The sequence below is a fragment of the Pagrus major genome, chromosome 10, assembly GCF_040436345.1.
Source record: "Pagrus major chromosome 10, Pma_NU_1.0".
In the NCBI taxonomy this organism is placed as follows: Eukaryota; Metazoa; Chordata; class Actinopteri; order Spariformes; family Sparidae; genus Pagrus; species Pagrus major.
In genome coordinates, this window is record NC_133224.1 from 3,821,465 (window position 1) to 3,843,164 (window position 21,700).

Below are 21,700 nucleotides of genomic sequence, written 5' to 3' on the forward strand. Positions count from 1 at the left end.
TGCGCACACTGATAGATGTCACGGAGGCCATTTGCAGGTATTAGGGTCAGGTGCAGCGGACAGATGCGTCATTATCATCGCAAAAACCCTCCAGCTTTTAATCAGAGCGTCACTCATCCTCTTCTTTCTCTCATCCCTCTTTCATTTCCTCGAATTATCATGCTTGAGCCTTCACGACTGTCAGGTGATGGAGCACCTTGAGGATGATGCAGTGACACTAAAGAGAGGATTAAAATGAGCAAGAAAAGGATGCAAAGATTGGAAATGACAAGAAAATGTAGCCTCAGAATGAAACTGTTATGTTGAGTCTTACACATCTCATTTTCTTTCTTCTTTCACTCACTCACGACCGTCTCATCTTTTCTTCCCGTTAAGTCTTTCATCGCGGCGTCGTCCATCTCTCTGCACCTTTGTTTTAACATCTTCTCACAGATTGTCCTGACGGGAAAGTAATTTGTTCTTGATCTCTTCGGGTTGTTATCCAGCACACGGTGGCGACGCGCAGTCACGGCACAAAGCAGTAATTGCCTTCCTCGTCGGAGCAGTTGAACTTTCACAGAAATTTTCTTTCAGCGACTTGAACTTTCGCCTGCTGTCTGGCACACATGTCAAACTGTTGTTTCTGGTTTCGCAGCACAATGAGAGCTCAGTGAAGGCCTTCGCTCTATCTCACTCCATCTAGTTTTGCTGCTGTTCAGGCGGCTTCGGTTACAGAAACTCAGAATTCAGTTTCCCTACTTGTATTATTCTGGCATGAGACTTTAAACTTTAGTCTTTAGTTTTGATTTTCCACACTTCAAATCTAAGAAAACTGACAGGGACCGTAGAAAGTACCCACAAAATAAGCTCCACCGCTGGTCGTGCAATTATCAGAAGATATATATCATGAAGACTGGGCATCCGGGTCCTTCCTCTGGCTGCTAATATTGCTAACAGCTGGCTAATATTGCTAATACCACTGCCTGGAGGGAGTAAAGGAGGAGTTGCTGTTTCGGGTCCATAACATTCTCATTCCCAGATTGTTGAACACCGACATTTATCATGCTGTCTGCATATCATACAGATGCACGTCTAATATAAAACGCACTGTACTTAATTTTGCCCTTTTGGTGGTTTTGTTGCCTAAAATTAACCAACCAACTGACTTAACGATGACCATTTCACACAGTTAACCACATGTTAGAGTGGCTTTCTGGTAGAAAAGGTTTCTAGTGTCTGAGACATGAGGGAGGCGAGACACAGTGTCGGGATTTAATGACCTGGGAACGAGAACGGGTTTGCAGATCACAGGTTTTCGCCTGTGCCTGTCTGTTTGTTGGTTTGTCGGCAGGATTACACAAAAACTACTAAACAGATTTCCACTAAACTTGGAGGGAGGATGTGTTTCAGCCCAGAACAGACCCTATTAACTTTTAAAGCGGGTCTGGAAAAAGGGACGGATCCAGGACGTTTTTATAACTTCCTTTAACATTGCAAGATAGGACGTTTTTCGCCATTTTTCCTTAATTTCTCAGGGAATAATGCATGGATCTTGAAAAAAATCATGTGTAGCTAAGATGGCTGGCGTCTATAAGTGGGTTAAATTTGCTGCATATCTGAGATTTGATGTGTTTAAATTATACTTAAGCAGTTATGGCTTGTGTGATACAGGGCTGTCGACTGTCGGGCCTAAAACGGGCTCCTACGCCTCCTCTAATGAAACTCAGTCGCATCTTTTGTTCGATCAAAATCCACGTGCTGAGTTTGTAACACAACTTTCTGTAGGGATTTTCTCCGAGCTACAGCCAAGATACCATTATTATGTTGATTAGCAGACTTTAGGCAGCTCCTCTCGAGGCCACAGAAGACAGTTTTACAACAGGTTTTACAGGCTCTGTAAAAACAAACTTCTCCTTTATGTACAGAAGAAGAAAAAAGGCCAAAGTCGAGGTAAAAACAGCTGATTTCCCACCAGAAAGTTTGATCATATTGGTGGATGTTTACCTTGATCTGCCACTGGAGGTCGTGTGGTCACCTTCTAACTCACCACTGCTCGCATCCTTTTCTTCCCTCCTTGCCACCCTGCATCCCTCCGTCCATCCATCCATCCTTTTTTCTCGAAGGGTCAGATGCTGGTTGTGTCATTTCGTCTCTGCCCCTCGCTGCCTCCCCGCCCCTCTCTTTCTCTTTTCCATTCCATTCTTTCTCTCTCTCACTCTCTCAGCAGAAAACGCTTTATTGTGGTTTTTGGTGTTTCGCTGGAATTATTCCTCCTTACCCCCCGAGCTTTGGCAAATGACGGAATAAGCCCGTGGTAATTCCTCAGCGCTAACCACAAACATGCTCTCCCTCCCCTCCGCCCCGCTCCGAGTTGTGTGTTCGTACATGTGTGCGATTGTGGGTGCTGTGTTTGCTCTCTGACGTCTATGGAAAAGAGTTCCCTCTCTCTTCGCCTCGCCTCCACCACCACCACCACCCCCCGAAGCTGCAGGGTCATATGTGTGACAGAGAGGGAGAGAGAGGGAGAGAGAGAGAGAGGTTACTCTAGTGCAAGGAGAGCGAGCGTGAGCCTTCTGCAGCTGGTTACAGAAAAAACAACTTTGCATTAACGGCATGTAGCGGCGTGAGATTTGAGCCTGTATGACTTTATAATGACCACTGCATGACTGATTTGACTTTTTCCACTTATCTCCTCACTTACTGCAGTACATGTAATTATAGCTTTGTCAAACAACCAGGATTTATCCACGGTTCGGCGTTCTTGGTGCGCGTCCCAGAAATCACCTGTCAATCAAACGGCATGCTGCGACTCTGAGCTCTTCGGAGGTTTTCTTTGCCTGTTAAGCTACGGCGGCTATCGCTGCTCACGCTGACTGTCCAGCTCTTACTGGCTTTATTCCAAATAAACAGAAATGTTAAACATGCCGCTTCCTGTGTAGCGGGTAAAATCATCCTGACGAGCAAAAAGAAAAGCTTTCACGAACTGGATGGCTGTTTCCTCTGTTGATATTGTGTTTTATTTTATCAGTTGGCAAGATTTTAGATTCCGCTTTAATGTTGTTGCAAAAACAGTAACGAAATGACAAAATTGGAGGCTGTTATGTGCGTAGCATTTGAGTACAAGACAAGTTTCCACACGGGGACAATACAGTATATCGTAGTGCATCGTATCGTATCGTAAAGTGCTTTTTAGCCTCTAGCCAGACATGCAAAAAGCAATAAATACAGAGTAATGTATATACATAAAAAGGTAGTAAATAGAGTAAACAGTAAGGGGTGGAGGCTGAGTCTTGTTTTGTGCATGTGCCGCCATTTTAAATACACATACTACTGTTATTAAGTCAACAAAGCTGCCAAACGTGCGACCGCAGTTCGAGTCACGCCACTGGATATTTTTAAGGACTCCCGGGGACATTTCCACCTGTTTCTGTGGCATCAAAACCGACTATTTTTCACGGGAAGTCAAACCATCTCCATCTTTGGTCGTGGCGAACAAATCAGGTATTTTAAGCCAAACCATGATGTTTTCCTGTAACTGTAACCAAGTGGTTTTTGTGCCTAAACCTAACCAGATCATGAGCACAGCGTCGCGATGAGAGAGAAATAGAAAATTCAACCTCAACAGACCGGTCTGTCCGGTGTTAACTCATCTGTGGTTTTTGCAGAGAAAAGTGGCCAATTTCCATAAATACAAATACAAACATGTAAAAATATAAAATATACAACACAAACACAGTAAAACCCACTAACTGGAATTCAGTCCTGAGTCGGAGTCATGGGAGTGTATTCAAGGGCGCACACACACAAATAAAAATCTGAGATGCTTCTCCCTCGAATATGTTTATTGTGAGGCTAAATTCCACGTCAGCGCTCCAGAAACGGATTACACGCTTCGTTTTTCTATTTTCTTACACAACACATTTAAAATGTTTGGACCCTGATGGAAAACAGAGCAAAACAATAAATGTCGCTCAAGAGTTTGTTTCTGGTAAAGATTTTAGATAACATCCTCTGATTGGATGAATTCGACCCGGTGTTTAAGATCAAGACTTGGGAGTAACTCTACACACATACACGCACGCACGCACGCACGCACGCACGCACGCACACACACACACACACACACACACACACACACACACACACACACACACACTGGTTCAGCCGGGCCTGAGTGTGACCCCGTGCCCTATCCATGTACATGTCACAGGAATGCCTTGTAGCCGAGGTGCTGAGAGCTCATTTGTGACTTTGTATGTACGTGTGTCTGCGTGTGTGTGTGCGTGCATGTGCGTGCGTGTGCGTGCATGTGTGTGTGTGTGTGTGTTGTAAAGGTGTCGAAAGATCAGTCACAGGGTCCGACTGCACCGTCTCGTGCTAAACAAAACCAGCTGAGGAACCAGGGTCACATCGCATGTACACACACAAATACTCCCATTTTTGACATCCACAAAATACACTCAAGGCATGCACACACACACAGACACACACAGACACACACACACACACACACACACACACACACACACTATGAAATATAAAAATGTCAGAACGTTACCAGACGGTCGATGGTATTGTGATCCTCAAAGAGCAAATCTCTGGGGCTCCATTTGAGCAGTGAGCTTTCATTTTTCTGTATGGTCATCACTGTGTGTGTGTGTGTGTGTGTGTGTGTGTGTGTGTGTGCGTGTGTGTGCGTGCGTGCATGTGTGGGTGTGTGTGGAGAATACCATTTCTTTTACTGGACTACCCAGTACAACCAAACTTAACCACCGAGGGAATGAAATGAACCAGCAAATTTGATATAATAACATTTGTCAGCGTCTCTGAATGGACATATTTCTGAGTGAGATTGAATACAAGATTAATGTTTGAGGAGTAATCTGATCAAAACAACAGAGGGCTTGATTGGAAGTTTTGGAAATGTAAACAAAGGTTTTAGGACTGCAACCAAAAGGTTTTATCCTCTTATCCTCGTGATTGACCAACTGGTGGTTTGTCAAACATAAGTCTCAATGTCTCCAAAAAAGTGGAAAAAATAAGGATAATTCCCATTTTAACTACTCAAACTACAAGATGGGGTTTTCAGATTGCATGTTTTGTTTGTCCGTTTGTCCAAAACCCAAAGATATTTAGTTTACATTGATTTAAATCACAGAAAAGCTGAAAATCTTCACAACCGAGAAGCTGGAAGTTTTTTTTTTTAATACAAAATCATTTAAGCAATTATTTGAAATGATAATTTAAATGGTAAACCAAAATAGTTGCATAATTTTAGTCAAACACAAAAAAAAATCAACCAAATCGCCAGAATAAATGTCTGCAATGTATGTTTCTGCAAACCACTTCTATGTTAAACTTTACTTTTCTTTATGTTGCGACTTTATGTTCCTTTATGTTAACTTGTTCTGGCTTGAAAAGCAAGATGCGACCTAGTTTTAACGCTACAAACGTGGCTGGAAATTGTCCTGAGGTCTCCTTAAAAGTATGTCACCCTTACAAATGTTGAAACCCAGGCTCTTACTGTGGTCACTGGCTTTGTTGCCCAGATGTGACTCCACCACCATATCCTCCAGGTCCAAACATGAAAGTAAGGTAACATACCTGTAATCTGAACATGATATGACACGTACAACTTTGAACTCATCCCTAGTTCGCAAGACTTAATGTTTGTCTTTTCCTCTGCAGCTTCACAATACGGTTGGTTTATAACAAAACGGTCAAAATTATTATAAAACAATATTTTTCAGGACTGACATAAATCTCTAAGTGCTTCAGTAAGCTGATACCACAAAGCCAAATATCCAAAAACCTATTACATTATTCATGCTGTTAAAATGAAATCTTTATGAATGTGTGTCACAGATCCCTGACATCCATCATCAAAGAGAAACATGTGAAAGCACATTTCTTTTCCCCTAAAAATGACTTTTCCACCCGTGAACAATTTTGTTACCCATGAAATTAAGTTCTCACATGTCAAACAAAAGCTCAGATGCAGGAAGGAGCTGCGAGGATCTTAAAACCTAGGTACGACTGAGAATGTTTTAATGTTCGACAGCGAAAAAGTAAAAAGCAGAGAGAGTGGTCAGTTAGCGGGCTGCTTCTTCAGAGTATTTTATAAGTGAGTGGTCAGGGGTGGACCCGAGGTCAGGTTCGGGTCAGGGTGAAGGTAAAGGTCGGCCATGCGGTGGTGAATGTGGAGGTGATGGTTAAAGAGTTAAAGGCGGGGGAAAGGTGAAGGAAGGTCGTGTAGTGGTGAGGTCACGAGGTGTGCGTGGGTGTATAATATGACATAATGTGTTTGTCTAAATTTGTCCGCAGGATTATTCTGTGTGTGTGTGTGTGTGTGTGTGTGTGTGCGGGGGAGCGCCACCAACCTCGCTCAGCCAGTAAATCTGACAGAACATTTGTTTGGCCTCTGAACCGTGATCACCCCTCAGAGTCCTCTTTCTCTTTCCGTGCGGGGAGACATTTCACGAGGCCTGCTTAAGCCATCAGCGAAGACGAGTCGAAACAGTAACAGAGAGAAAAGAGGAGGGGGGGGAAGAGGATGAAAACCAACTGATATAACAAGAGGAAAGTGGAAATATTTAAGCGTTTCAGAATTCATTTATATGGCAACACAGTGATTACATTTCCTGAAAATCCACCATGCAGAAATGGATTTACAGTAATTGGTTTCTACGTGAAGGATATTGCCAATTCTTGGGCTTTTGCCCCCTGATGAGAGCATGAAGTGCGGCCAATACGAACATGATTTGTGCCCAAAACAAATTAATTATTCGAGGAAACTAAGGATTTGTGACCGGAGAAGGTTCATCTTGATTTAAACCTCATCGGTGGTGCTAAAGAACATCAGGGCTATGGGCGACGGACGTGACTGGAAAAGGATCGGAGGGCATTTATTATCCAGGTTACGGGGGTCAAAACCTGCCAAAATGTCGCAGTGTAAAATGCAAAATGATTCTCAAGATGGGGAAAGAACATGAGTGGTGCACTAAATTTTGTTATGTCTTCTGGCTTTTCTGGGTTTCCTTTTTCATTGAGAAATACTTTGCGAACAGTTTACTGCGTCATTGTCCCAAAAACCTAACCAGGGAAGTCCCGTATATATTGCATCAGTTGCACTTTAATTAGATGTAACAATGCCTACATGTGCAGTCCCTGTCAAATAAACTAATAAATAAATGAAGAAAGAAAACTTTGACCTGATCTCAGGGCCACCAAGGTTGTCTGCACCGAACTCTGTAGTAATCCATCCATCAACCTGGTGGTGGCGCTAGATAAAAGGTTATAGGATCGCGAAATTAATTCAGGATTCATCCTCTGGGGAACATGAACGATGGCACCAAAATTTGTGCCAATCATCAATATTACCCAGTGGCTACTCCATCAGCCTGTCTTTGTGATCACATGTTGGCTGTTGTGGGCTCTAGGGCTGGCATATAAGGTGTCAATCAAAACATTTGTCACCATTTATGCATGGGATACTTTGTTTTGGACTAAATATTTCACTTAAATACATCAAGTGGACTTCTGTGAATAAGAGAAGACCGTTGTTTTGGAGGTTGATTTACTACTTAAACACTGAGAGCACTCATCTCTGAGTTGCCAAAATGTTGTCGGCTTGTTTGTTGTTTGGCTTGTTTGTTTATTAATAAGATTGTACCTGCCTGATGTGGTTTTATCTTGAAAGGGTTTGCATGAAACGAATCACAAGAATCTAAGCTTTCTAATGATATATGGCATGAGCACCAACTTAAACCGAGGAGTTAGCGTAGTTACTTACAGCAACTGTGCTTGAATCCAAGTGCAAATGAGCCACTGACGAGCTGGTGTTTCGTATGAGGTTAATAATGAAGTCCCATGATCCCACACTGCTTCACGACGTCATAACTCGGTCTTTTCTGTTTGTTTGTTTTCATTTATTTGATTGATTGACTGATGGGGACACGACTGTACCAAATTTCCGGATGATCCGTCCAATATCGGTTGAAATATTTCCGTCAAAACCACAAATGTCGACCTCACGGTGAAGCTCGAGTAAAAGTCAGTAGATCACCGAAGTCGCAAGTATTTGTGGTTGACATGTTTTACGTTCATGACGCCTGCTTTGGTTGAACCAGAGTGATGTAAACAACATTTTTAAATGCTCTCAATCGCTCTCAAGTTTGGTCGACGGCTGAACGGACAATCAGTATAAAGCTTAAGTGCCCAGTCTTCCTCCAAGCTCTTTCCTCTCCTCCATCACTCCTTCCCTCTGGTGATCGTCCATACCTCGGTAATGACCATGACTCCCACAGCAAAAACACTCTCCTCTGCACTCTTCACCCCTGGGCTTTTATAGGTGGAGAATAGGGAGCGCGGAGAAATTGCGAAGCGAGCCATGATGGGAGGAAAGTATGTGGAAGGAAATGAGAAAAGGAAAGTGCAAGACAAAAAGAAACGTCAGTGGCATTTTTCCTGTGCACTCTTCACCTCCAGGATGGGAGAGGTGAAAAGGGCAGCGACGGAGAGGGTGAAAGCGACTGAAGACGAGAGATGAAAATGAAAATATGACGATAAGGAGGGAGAGACAAGAGGCGGAGAAGAGCAGGAAAGAAGCTGAGGGAAAAGGGGAAGGGGGGATGAACGGTTATGGGAGGATTTTAACGAGCATGTTGGGGTCTCAATAGAAACGGGGGGCCGTCTTTAGAGAGGAAAGGCCGTATATTTGTAGGTGTGTTAAACACATTGACCCAAAGCTTCCCATCGAGGAGGAGAGGGTGATGAGGGGGAAGAGAAGAGAGGCAGAGTGGCTGGGAATAAGAGATGACAAGATGAAATAAACCAACAAGCAATTGAGTGAATGAATCAGAAAATAATGAGGTTAAAGGCATCCTGTATTCATGCATCGCCAAAGTACACCAACACAGGAAGCTGCTTGAAATAAATGAATTGAAGCAGAGCGAATCTAATTCTTCTCCGTCAGGTCAGAAAGAGGCTACAAGTTAGGACCCACCATTAGCTTCTTGCAGAGTTCCTGACCTTCCTGTGCCTGTAACACCAGCCTTATGAACCCTCATCACTACATTACAAACCCTCTCCACCACACTATGAACTCCCAACGAGCCCATCAAGGACGCTCTTACGAGCCCCCGAGCGCTATTTAAACTACAATTTCCCAGGCAGGCCCTCAACGCTGCACAAAGACCCTCCTGTCACCCAAACTGACACCAAAACCTCTCCAGTCAGACCGCTTACACATGGAGGAGTGGCCTTGTGGTTTGGACGCTGCGCTGCGACTGCGAGGTCACGGGTTCAATCTGTGCAGTGGTCAGTCAATAAGACACTACCCTCCGTCTGACCCTTTGGAGGCCTTTAACTTAATCATTTCCCATAGCAAATGCAATAAAACGACATGCGATGAAGCCTGTAATTCAATAAGAAGCAAATAATGCAAGAAAATATCCAAACAATAATGTGATGGCGTTGTTGCAAGTATCGTTAACTTGATTTGATGACAATTAACCCTCTTCACAAGCCAATTTTTGATTTAATTATGTCAGCGAGTGAGTCAATGACCTCTATTTAAATCAGAGGAACAAAAGGAGCCGGTTACATAAACGTCCCTGACTCTGAGCCCAGGCCTGACTTTTGACAGCACCTTTCTGAAATGTCAAAAATGCAGCAGCATCGATGAGAAAATGAGCCAGGTTTTCTCATTTCCTCAAAAATTGCCTCTTCAGAGTCATATAAGATTTTTGCAGGATGCTAATGATTTGTTTTAGCAGTGGGGGGGCTCTATGGTAGCATGTTATAAATACCTTACGGGCCCCTTAGCAGCATCTTACGAGGGCCTTATGAACTGCTCCTGAACCCTGGGTCTTTTCCCAGGCACCTTAAAGTAAACAATACGGAGGCTCCTTAACCCCCAAGATGGTCGACCTACTTAACAAGACAGGCACATTAGCACTGGTTGCTGCTTAAGAGACAGGAAAACTTACCCGCCTTTTCTAACAAATAAGTCTATTTAATGACACTTTAACTACAAAATCCCATTCAAATTTTAATTGTAGGTTAATTTACAAAGCTTTAATAAGAAATTCAGACTTAATTTGTTTATTTCTGGAGGAAAATACACTGACATTGTCCATCAGCATTTGAGGAACAGTAATAAATTATAAGTCTTACAATAATGGACACCATCAGCAAATGATTTCTAGACACTTTAGTCAACTGTCAATTAACTTTTATTAAATATTTATTACTGTATTAAGTAAGTTTTTCATTACATTTGATCATTCAGTTCAGTCAAATCTGTAAAATATTGATAAATTGAATTAATACCATATATATATTAATTTAGTGTAAAATGGAGACGTAAAGGCAGATAGAAATGGTGCCAGGCTGCCAGCCTGACTACATGGTAAGTCACTCGTTGTTAATTTGTCACTGGAAGAGGCCCTATCTGCATTACATTGATCACTTTGTTCAGTATAAGAGGTAAAATAATGATGATTGGATCTTCAACTGAAAGCATATATATTTATTTAGTCTATAATGGGACGTGAAAGTAGATAAAAATGGTGCCAGGCTGCACGAGATCAGCCTTCATTTTCCCAGGAGATTTCACAGCTGTTCATTACATTGTGCAACCAACATTTAACAGTATGTTGAAGCAAAAACCTGTCTACTGCTAACTTAACTATGTATGGAGGAAAAATGCCAAACTTTAGTGAGTTACAGCTTCTCAAATGTAGGAAGTTGTTGCATGTCTTCATATTGTTACGAATCAATGATCTTTGGATTTTGGGACTGCTGGTCAGACACACAAGACATTTAAATCCCCTCTTTTCCTGACATTGTTTAGACTAAACGACACTTGATATTAACCGTTCGTTGGAACTGGATTGAACCATAACCTGCACGCCACCAGTCGTTCCACTGAGCCTCCACGATGGCGCCAGATGTCCTTTTCTGCTGCGGAGAAACCTTATTGGTGTCCTCTGCTCTGGCTGCAGCACCAGTTTTCCATGTTACAGGCTAATTAGTTTGTCACAGTACCCGTAGCCGTCTCCTCTGGCTCCCATTCCCGTTTAATACGCCCTGAGAGCCTTTTACATGCATGTTCTTTTTACCAACACATGAAGAGGGTGTGAAAGTAAGAAAAGAGGATGTGAAGTCCATGTTAACAGTGTGGGAGACATGACTTTTCCCACTCGTATACTGACAGACTGTCAGGCGAGGGTCAGCGACTCACTGTAACACCAGTGTGTGTGTGTCTGTGTGTGTGTGTGTGTGTGTGTGTGTAGGTGTGAGTCACCCAGCTAAAGGCCGATCCCTGTGCCAGCTCTCTGTTCTGTGTCACTATTAGAGAGCCGCTCAGAGTGAACACATCATTAAACCTCAATAAAAAGCCTTTATTCACCCCCAAATTATTACAGCAACATGTGTGAACCAATCGGGCAAGTGTGTGTGTGTGTGTGTGTGTGTGCGCGTGAGTATGTTGAGAGAAAGAAGCTGCAGCCTAAATGAGTGTGAATGAATACAGTACACGAGAAAGACAGAGTTCACAAAGCGTGCTGTATCCCTCTTATAAAAGCCTTTGTATTGTGTAATATTCTTGGAAGAAGTGTGTAGCCTGCGTGTGTGTGTCTGTTTGTGTGTGTGGGTGGGTGTGTGTGCACAGAGGTTGGTCCAGTCATGTCAAAGTAATGGAGCATGATAGCTTTTCACTGCAGCTGCCAGAGAGGAAGATGGCAACAGAAACCTGGAGAGAGAAACAGACGAACGCTAGAGAGCGGTATCCGCATTCTGCAAGACCGCTCACAAGGACGGTTTGTTAATTACTGTAGCCGAAGAGCTAGCCTACCTGCTAAAAATGCTAGCTAACAAGTAAGGCTATCTGTTCAGAGCTGCTCCTGAGGGCAGCAGAAGGAAAACCAGCAAATATTTCTTCCATAAAAGTTGAGTTATTGCACAAAACTAAACTCTAAAATACCATTAAGAATAACTACAAAATGGCTTTTTTTGCCACTGTAAAGGTGCGATATGGAGCAAGACATGTTTTAAAATGGCAGGTCCATTTATTTACATGTGTTACACCCAGTATAAATGTGTGTGTGTGTGTGTATACTGGCATGTGTCGGCTGTACGTATTCCTTACAGTCACATAGCCGTGCCGCCCCCAGGTCACCACACTCAAGCTCCGTGTGACGAACTGAGTTCAAGTGAAAGTCTCAACACCACCACATGTGATTCAACTGAACACACACTCATTCAGGCAGGGCAATGATCTGCGTCACAGCCTGTACTGTAAGCTGGACTGGGATTTGACCGCAGCCTACGCAAAACGGCTGACTGGGTCCACACACACACATCGCTCAGCAGGGTCCGGGAAGGCCTGGTCTTAAACCAGGGTTTGTGTTTTGGCTTCGGTGTGGTCACCGCTCAGCTCTGCCTGGTGACTCAAAGTTCACCTTCAGCTTTCTGCTTTTAAGACTTTCAGGATGTTTCTCACTCTTGTTGGCTGTGACCAGCAGCTCTGTGGGTCGTCGTGTTGGTCGGTCGGTCCACACGACGATCTCCACCGTAAAGCAGCCACAGTTTTCACCCTTGGAGGTTGAAATTTGGCTGTGAATGAAGCGCTTCTTGTAAACTCTGGACCGAGTTCCTTTTTCATTGCTCTATCTGTGTCGGTCTATTAGTTTATTGATCACAAAACTCTACCTGTTCATTGGAAACTGTGTTCACCCTAAAGCAAACACAACTTTTCAATGGAGGTCATGAGTTTATGAGATTTTTCATCATTTTTATATGTTGTTTTGACTCGACTCTCAATTGACTCTAGACTCGAGTTGGACCCAAAAGATTTCCAAGTTCAGAGCCAGCTACAGAGGCGGGTGCAGATCCAGACCTTCTGGTCAGATTCTGCTCTGATACGGAGCTGTTTACAGACAGGAGGAGAGCTCAGACATTACTTTTAAACTTGTGGGATTTCAAAGCGGTCCAATTTGTAAAGTAGTTGATTGCTGAGTCTCATTTTCATCTCGTCAAACACTGAAGCTTTGGGTCGGTAGGTCGGGCCCTCCGCCAACCCAAAGCGCGAGTATACGACGAGTTGGGAATCAGACTTAACAATCGACTGTCTAACAGTTTGGACCGTAAGGAAGAGTTAAATCTGTGCTGTCAGAGGGACTCCAGTGCAGAGCAAGACTTGAAGTACAAACCACCTCATCCATTAGGCCCATCTCATCCAGAGGGCCCACCGCTGCTCGTCCACAGGGCTCCCCTCGACCAGGAGGGTGCGCACTGACGAGCTGAGAGTGTGTTGCAGCTACTGACCAAACCATACAGAACAAACACACACACACACAGAAACACACACGGGCGAACACTAATGCATGTATGCAAACTGGCAAACAGCGTCTCTCTCTGACCCCGAGGCAGTCCCAGTCATGTGGTTGTGGGAATGTCGCTGGGATTTGTGTTTCAGCGACTGCAATAACAGGGATCAAATGGGAACATGTGGATAGAATTCGAAAGCCCGGGCAGAACACAGCGGTGCTTGTTTAGGCCCATTTTGATGTCGCTGCGTTTCATGAGGATTAGTTTTATGGCGTTTTTGTTTATCATTAGAGAGAGAGAACGCAGCGAGGACGGCACGGGCCCAAGACGTGCGACGAAGCTCGTGATGGAAAGATCCGAGGAGCAAACACACCACCTCCTCCCTGCTAACCCAAAACTATTCAAGAAAACTTTCAATGACTTCAGAAATCATCTCATAATGAGTTTTTATTTCCATGCTGGTAGCCAGAAACTGTTTTCACACGTCATTTGGTCGAGTTGTTTTAAAGATCTGTGACCTCGGTCTACCCAGTCATGTTTATGACTGTGACATAATGACGTTATTTATTTAATTTTCATTCATTTTGCCGCACAAAATCACCTCACACCTCAGTCTGTGAAAATACATTTCTGATTTATTTAAACTAATAGTGAAAAAAAGTGAAAAAAATGCATTAAAAACAGGTGGTTTAAATACAGATAAACAACTTCTTGGATAGTAGAATTAATCAACCACCTTCTCATTTATAGAAACTTTCTCAGACTAAATGAAGTTTAGGGAACTTGTTCTTTACTCACAGTATTTCCATCTTATGCTACTTTATACTTCTACTAGAGCAAAATTCAGAGGGAAAAACATATAAGATTAAAAATTACAGCCCATTGTTAAAGACTAAACCAGTGGTTTCCAACATTTTCAACATCCCAAACACCTGTGCTTGCACATGTAACTTGGGTTGAGCGAGTACGATCTATGGCACTATGGCACTATAACACGAAGCTAGCTTCGTTTTCTCAGCGCAGACATCATGACAGCGGAGAAGAGCGCACGAGGACGTTGATGGAGGAAGCTAAGAAGAGAAACGGAGACCGTGACTGAGCGAGATTCAAATCTTGGAGAGTAAATCTTGGGCTTGCTTTCATTCATTGGCAGGCGCTTTGTAAAATAAAAGGCTGCAGACGGACGCTAAGCTGGACTTGTTGCTGTTGACTAGTAAAATTGGCTTGCTTGCAAAGATACGTTGCTTGTGTTGATGCACTTGCTTGAAGTTTGGCTGTTGGCAAAGTTGTCAGCTCACTAAGACCCCTCAGATTTGTAACCTCTGAGCTAAACTAACTGTATATAAAGCAGCTACAACAGTAAAATGCTGCTCACACGTTCATGCATGGTCATATATAATTATATATCGCTTAAAAAAGACTACATTTTCTTTTGATTCTTGAAGCTGATCATATTCCTTCACTCTCAGGCTACTTGAGGAGGATTTTGGTACGACTGAAGTAAAGAATCTGAATGCTTCTTCCGACACTGCTCTTATTTTACTGCACATTTACCTTTCAGTTACAGTTTTATGTCATCTGCATAAGTTTGATGCTAACTATCGTAGCATCTCAGACGTAGGAAACCCTGCGCTCTTTATTTGTGGACATTGCACGGACGAAAAAGTCCTGCTCAGCACCACCAGAGCAATGTTGGGTTTTCTTGATCCATATCCTGGAAAATGTGTCCTTCCCTGCGTGGAGGTCAAAGGTCAGGCTCGGCTACAAACACTTAAACACTAAATCTACCGTGAGGAGAGTCCTGGTTTCTTCTTAGTTCAGCTGACGCCAGATTTGCTCGATTCCGCAGATAGTTTAGAAGCTTGTTTAAAGTTTTCCGATGACCACGGTTGTGTGTTTCAGATCCAGTCTGAGGTTTGTTCCTGTCACACGGCTGTCATTGCGATTCTTGTTGCTCTGCCTCGGTTTTGTTCTGCGGTTTGTTCTTACGTGACAGAGCTCGCTGCCTCCGTCGGAGGTGTGTGTATTTGTGTGTGTGTGTGTGAGTCTTCACTCGTTGTCATGCAAAGGAAAGCTCACAAGACAGTTGTGGCCATGACATGTTTAATGCATGAAGAGCACTTGTAGGAGAAAGCTGGTATTTCCTGTATTTGTACACACACGGTCCCTGCTGTCCTTTTGCCCTCGTCTTTTTTAAATTTCCTGCATTTAGTGTTTGTGATGGCTGGATGCTTGTTTGGTTTGGTGGGGAGGACGGGGGGGATATAGGGCACTTTTCATAAAGGACAATACTTAAAGAATCCTTCAGGCGGGGTCACGGTGCTCAACTTATCCAAAAAAATCGACTTTTCTTTCACATCTGTGACCTCCGTCTGCTCGCCCCGGCCTCTTATTGCTCTGAAATGATTCACTCTATCGAAGATGGTGTCGCTTAAATCTGACTTGCACCTGCTCCCAACATGACGCAAGCACGCAACTCTTCTGATTCATGACACATGATACGATGACTGTTTAGCTGAAGGTTTTGTTTCTGCAACCACATTGACAACGAAGCTTCAGGCGAGTGGGAGTCGACCATTGTTGTGGCCAGATGGTTTGGCAGATTTCACTCAATAGTGATAATTTGGAGGATGAAACAAGTCTGTGAAGTAAAGCAGAAATATATCTGCTGTTTCTCCAACTGTTATGACACCGCCTGTCATTGGTACCCTCTGATGGTCATTTATGTGGTTTCGGGAGTCATCGTCAATCCTTCCATTCAGTCAGGACTTGGTTGATAGGATAGCGTTTGAGGCACCATTAGTCCCACACTGAGTGATCATTTTGAACTTGAGTCTGGGCAGTGAACGTACATAACAGTCTTTACACCTGTAGTTTGGTCCAAAGCAAAGAAAGAATGATATTTTCTTGCTTTTTTTTTAGTTCTTGCAAGTAAACGCTAATCCTGCGTTTTGTATCGTCAACCACGACCTCCTATAAACACATTTTTCTCTGACATTCGCACATAAAATGGACGTTTTTCACCCCTCTCCTGACTCCACCACCTACAACTCCCTTTCATACTCACCTCAAATATTATTTTTTGATGAATCCTAGTCAAGTGTTCCCACCAAAACACGTCTAAAGTAACACAATGTGACCTCCAGAATCAGATTTACAGACTCTATCTCCCATCTGTCCCTGACCTCAAACAGGAAACCCCAAATAATCTGCTCCTCTCTCTCTCTCCTCCTTCACCGTCTCCTGTTTTTCATTTACTCTCTGTCTCTCTCCATCACTCCTTCATCTCTCTGTTCTGCTTTTTCTGTGTAATTACAGGCGGTAAATAAACAGCACAGGACGGGCCACATCAGTCGGGATCGATGCTCGGGAAGGACACACACACATGCACATTTACACATAGAATCACACAAACACATGTAAAAAAAAACAAAAAAACACAGCGAGTCGGATCCAGCTGAGTGTTTTGGAGTCTCTGAGAGAGAAATCATATAAAAAGTGTTTATTTTTCCCTCTCTGGCCTTTGATGGACAACTGGATCCATATGGGCCTCTGTTTAGCTGCTGGGATTCAAACCCGTAAACTGTTTTCCACATGGTCAGACGCCCAGGGTCACCAGTTCAAGTCCCGATTTAAACTCGTTTTTACGAGCGCGTGTTTAATCCCCCGTCTCTTCCCACAATCTTCAGATCCCAACTGGGTCAAAGGTTCAGATCAGGATCTTTTCTTGTTATTTACTTAGTTTTTATGACTTTTCACGAGGCTCTTTGTCTCTTTGTGTTTGTTTTTAATTCGACTTCCCACATTTTTAACAAATGTTCGCATCAAAAAAACTTCCAGAAGGGTCACAAGTTTAAAATCTTTATTAAACATATCGGTGAATATCTGTGGCTTTGATTTTAAATCTGGTGTTTAATTTAAAAAATACTGTCTTTATTCAACGATCAGATTGTGATTAAGAAGTGCAGAGTGTGTTACGAGATAACAAACACTCTGACTCGTGTACACAACACGACCCCGAGGCCACAGTTGTGTCTCCGCTGCGTCTTTACAGCCTCAGAGAGACGTCGCGACTCTTGTTTTGAAAGCTGGGAAAGAAAAATCATTTGAGTCGGTTTTCGGTGTTTGAACTTTTCCTTTTTCTCTTCATCTTTGTTTTTTATTTTATTTTGTTTTTTGTTTTTCGGGCCCACGCAGACAGATGTAAAAGGCTCTCCATCGGCCACATCCATCCATCCTACTCAAGTTGTTGTGCCGCTGTGTTGAAGAAAAAACAAACCAGAAGAAAAGGGAAAGATGAAGGCACGAGTCTGAAGTGACAAATGAACGAAAATGGAGGGAAGATGTGAACAGAGAGAGATTTCACTCATCGCCTTTTAAGGGCACGATAATGCGTTTATCATTTAATTATCATGTTGGAAGTATTAAGTAAAAGCATACTTCAAAAGTATGACAAGTAAAATGTTCCCTGTCAGTGTTTTTCCTCTTATATCTGATGTTTTTGGATTAATATGTTAAAGGTTGAGCTCATTTTAACTCCTTTACACACTGTCGAGTAGTTTAATCTACAGATACGCATCATTTTCGATACAATCGTCACGTTCGAAGCGTTGTTGTCCCGACGTGGTGCCAGAAAAACAGCCTGTTTTCAGCTTTGTGACGATGGTTGGTGGAAGACAGTAGACAGAGCAGTGAAATCAGAGTTTTTGCAGATTCACAACACTTTCTTTTAGTTGTATTCAGAGACAGAAGACCGAATTGATCCAAATCGCACTGGAGCACCATACTCTAATACATTCACAGAGACCCGACATCTGCACACTGTTGTATGTACGACCTTTTGTCGGAAAAATCAGAGCGCCTTTTCTGAACGTGGGTGTCGAAAACTAAAAACGTTTCATGACAATTCTCTGAAGCTGTTCGACGGCTTCAGATCAACACGACGCTGTCTATCTTTAAAACCGATGATCTGGATGAGGGAAACCAAAACCTGGGTCAAAAACCCAAATATGTTCAGAAACTCCTCTCTGTGACAGTGCCAGTTGTTTCTCACAGCAAAAAAGAGAAAAATACATAAATGAGGACAACTGTATGGTGGATTTTCTGCAGTTAGTAGAGTGCAGGTGACCGCAGACAGGACAGGAGGGACAGGCTGACATTCATTCATTTGTGAGGTTTAATGCTCCACATAAATGCAGGTTTGGAAAAAATGTCTTGGTTCTGGAAAACTCACATCAAATTTTAAGGAACTGCATGAAGAAAGCTCTTGGATTGCTCAAAGGTTTCTCTAGTAAATAACTCATTTGATTTTTCTTTCAAACTGTGACAGAGGTGAGGGTCAGAGAGCTTGTCTTGCATGGAGAAGTGCAATAGACAAATGTGGACGTTGTGGTAAACAAGACGAGGATGCGAGCCGGATTCGTGTCTCAGTTTTAATCCTGCGCCGGTACTCATCTCTCCATCTCCGCCTCCTGATGTCACCGTGTTCCTCTTTTCGCCTTCTCTCCTGTTTTCTGTTTAACTCTCTTGATTGTGGCTTTTGGTTTTCTCGGGATGAGTCAAACACGGTTCCTCTGGTAGCCGAGACAGACATGGTCGACTGGAAGAACACAATCATCCTCATTAACTCCTCTTTCGCTCTGCATCTTAATTCTCTCCCCACCCTCTCTGCCTTTCTCTCTCTCTTTCTCCCTCTCTTTCTCTTCAATGATGTGATAAACATCCACAGATGTCGAGGGCACACACACACACACACACACACACACACACACACACACAGACAAGTAGCGGCCTGTTAGTGTGTTGTGACGCTTTATAATTGGCCCATTTATCTTCATGTTAATAAAATGTGGTGGAGTCCATCGGACCTTCACCGGGAGACGATGGGTTACATATGTGAGCCTGGAGCATCCTCACACACACACACACACACACACACACACACACACACACACACACACACACACACACACACACACCTTGGCATGCCACTCGGTGTCTCTGCTGGGACGGTCCGATGGTTGCTCTCTGTTTCATCACTCGCTCTTCACCGTTCTTCTTCCATCTCTGGTCGTCTGTCTGTCCTTTGGATGATCTCTTCCATCTCTAACTCTCTGTTTTGATCTCTCTCTATATATTTACACCACCGATCAATGATTCAAAATCACTTTAATAAATGTATTTTGAACATATATAAGTGTCGGCCCACCATGATGTCACCCGTTGGTTTGCGGACGACCGTTTGAAGCCTTGAATTTGGCGTTACGGCCGTCGCCATCTTGTTTTGTTCTTTTTTTGGAGCCAAAAGTGACCATATTTGGACGAGAGATCGAAGCTGGGAAGGGCTTCCTGATTGGATCTGACGCCGTGGTAGCCACTCGTCAATCACAATGCAGCCCCGCCCTGAATCACATCACAGCTTTTTACTCTCAATGGGACCATAATCTACAAAATGAACATCAAGCTGAGTTGAGGAAGACTTGAGACCATAAACTCATCAGGAAACAGTTTACTGCCTTCACCTGACTTCCCCCTTTGCTGCTGTAATCATTGCTGCATCCACTAGAGGTCGCTGCCGAACAAGAAACATAAATAAAATCGTAATAAGCTTCTTTAAGTCGACCTCGATGGTCATTTTTCTGATGAGGATGGGCTGCTCCTGCCACAACACTTGAGACAAAGACTTCTCTCTCCTCCATCCGTCCAACCTGTCATCTTTCATCCACCCTTTGATAAACTTCTCTCTTTGATATAAGAGCCTGATTCTCTTCAGTGTAAGACTCAGTCATGTGTTCTGTCCTTTATCTGTCCATCAAACTGGGTCAAAGAGACATTTTCTCATGTATATTTTTCCAACCTCTATCTCACCCTGCTATTTTCCAATTCATCCTCTCTTCGGGTTTCTTCTCCGGGTCCAGCTGTCTCTTCCTGCCTGGGTGTGGATGGTTAAAGATAAATACACCCTGACTGTGAACCGCGACAACCACATGAGATGATGAGATGAGACAGTCGTCTACTGTCCAGATTTCTCCCTCTCGCTCTCCGTCTGTATGCTACTGAGATATCACTTTAATATGGCAGCACTCTGTCATTTGTGTCACGACCACGTCGTCTTCATTTTACGTCAAAAAAGTCAGGGCACAAAAACACACAGTGGATACGATCGGGGGATTTCCACAGGAGTCCGTGACACCACCAAAGTCAAGTCAAGTTTACAGTAAGCCTTCTTCAACGCAGCATGATGTTTATTTTAGATGATAAAGCAGGTATCCTAAAAGCTCCACCCTCTCGTCCAAATATATGGTCACCTCTGGATCCAAAAAACACAAGATGGCAACTCGAGGCTTCGAGATATTAGTCCTTCTGTAAAAAGGTCTCATTGGACCTGTTCGTTACTGACGAGGACCAGCGCACGTCACGGGTCTGACACACGGCAGAGAGTCGGTGCGTTCATCTGCCGTCGTGTCGCTGAAGGTTTCCTCAACTCTTCAACTTTTTGTTTGCAGCCTACACATTCGTCCACGTGAAACACGACGTCCAGATCGGATGAATTCAGGCTCGGCTACTGTTGAACTACTCCATCACACACACACACACACACACACACACACACACACACACACACACACACACACACACACACACAGTATACGTCTCTTTCAGTGTTTCACTTGGGCGATGTCCAACTGGCAGTCTCCATCTCCACCCAAGGCAATGGGAACCAGGTTCATTGGGAGAGACCGTGTGTGTGTGTGTGTGTCTGTATGTGTGTGTGTCTGTATGTGTGTGTGTGTGTGTGTGTGTGTGTGTGTAGACACAGCTGTCTGACAACTGCTTCCATTCTGTGAACAACATAAAGGAGCTTCTGTGTGTGAACCGGCTCCACATCCACACACTCCCACATCGTGCTGCGTGGGACGAGCGGTCGGTCGACTGTGGCACACGCCGGGGTCCTGACCCCGCAGGTTACCGTGGCAACCTCCTAGAAGGGGGGTTCCTGGAAGGTCCTGAAGTGTCGTCAAGGAAGTTGATGGATGAGTGTGTGTCTGTGTGTGTGTGTGTGTGTGTGTGTGTGTCTGTCAAGTTGCAAGCGTGGAAGGATTTTTAGTTTCATCAAACTAAAGCTCATCAGATGTGCTTTTTTTGTTTTATATCATTGTGATGTGAGTGTCTTTAGTTTTGGGACTATTTGCTTGAATAAAACAAGATATTTGATATTTAAATCCTCAGAAGGAGAAGAGTTATGTTTGCAAAAATAACGTCTGGCGCTCCCTTCAGCAAAGATAAAATTTACAATACAGCACCTCCCTCTTTTCTGACCTGCCGTCTCCTGTGGATGACTTTTGTATGAAAACTAAATGAACTAAAATGAGCACGAAAACTGACTTTT

General features: G+C 43.5%; 1 long non-coding RNA gene across 1 annotated transcript in view; it reads left to right on the top strand.

Annotated features, from left to right (window-relative positions):
- The window catches only part of LOC141003408 (uncharacterized), a 92,060-nt gene that overhangs the window by 17,404 nt on the left and 52,956 nt on the right, over window positions 1-21,700 (top strand). The window lies entirely within an intron of this gene.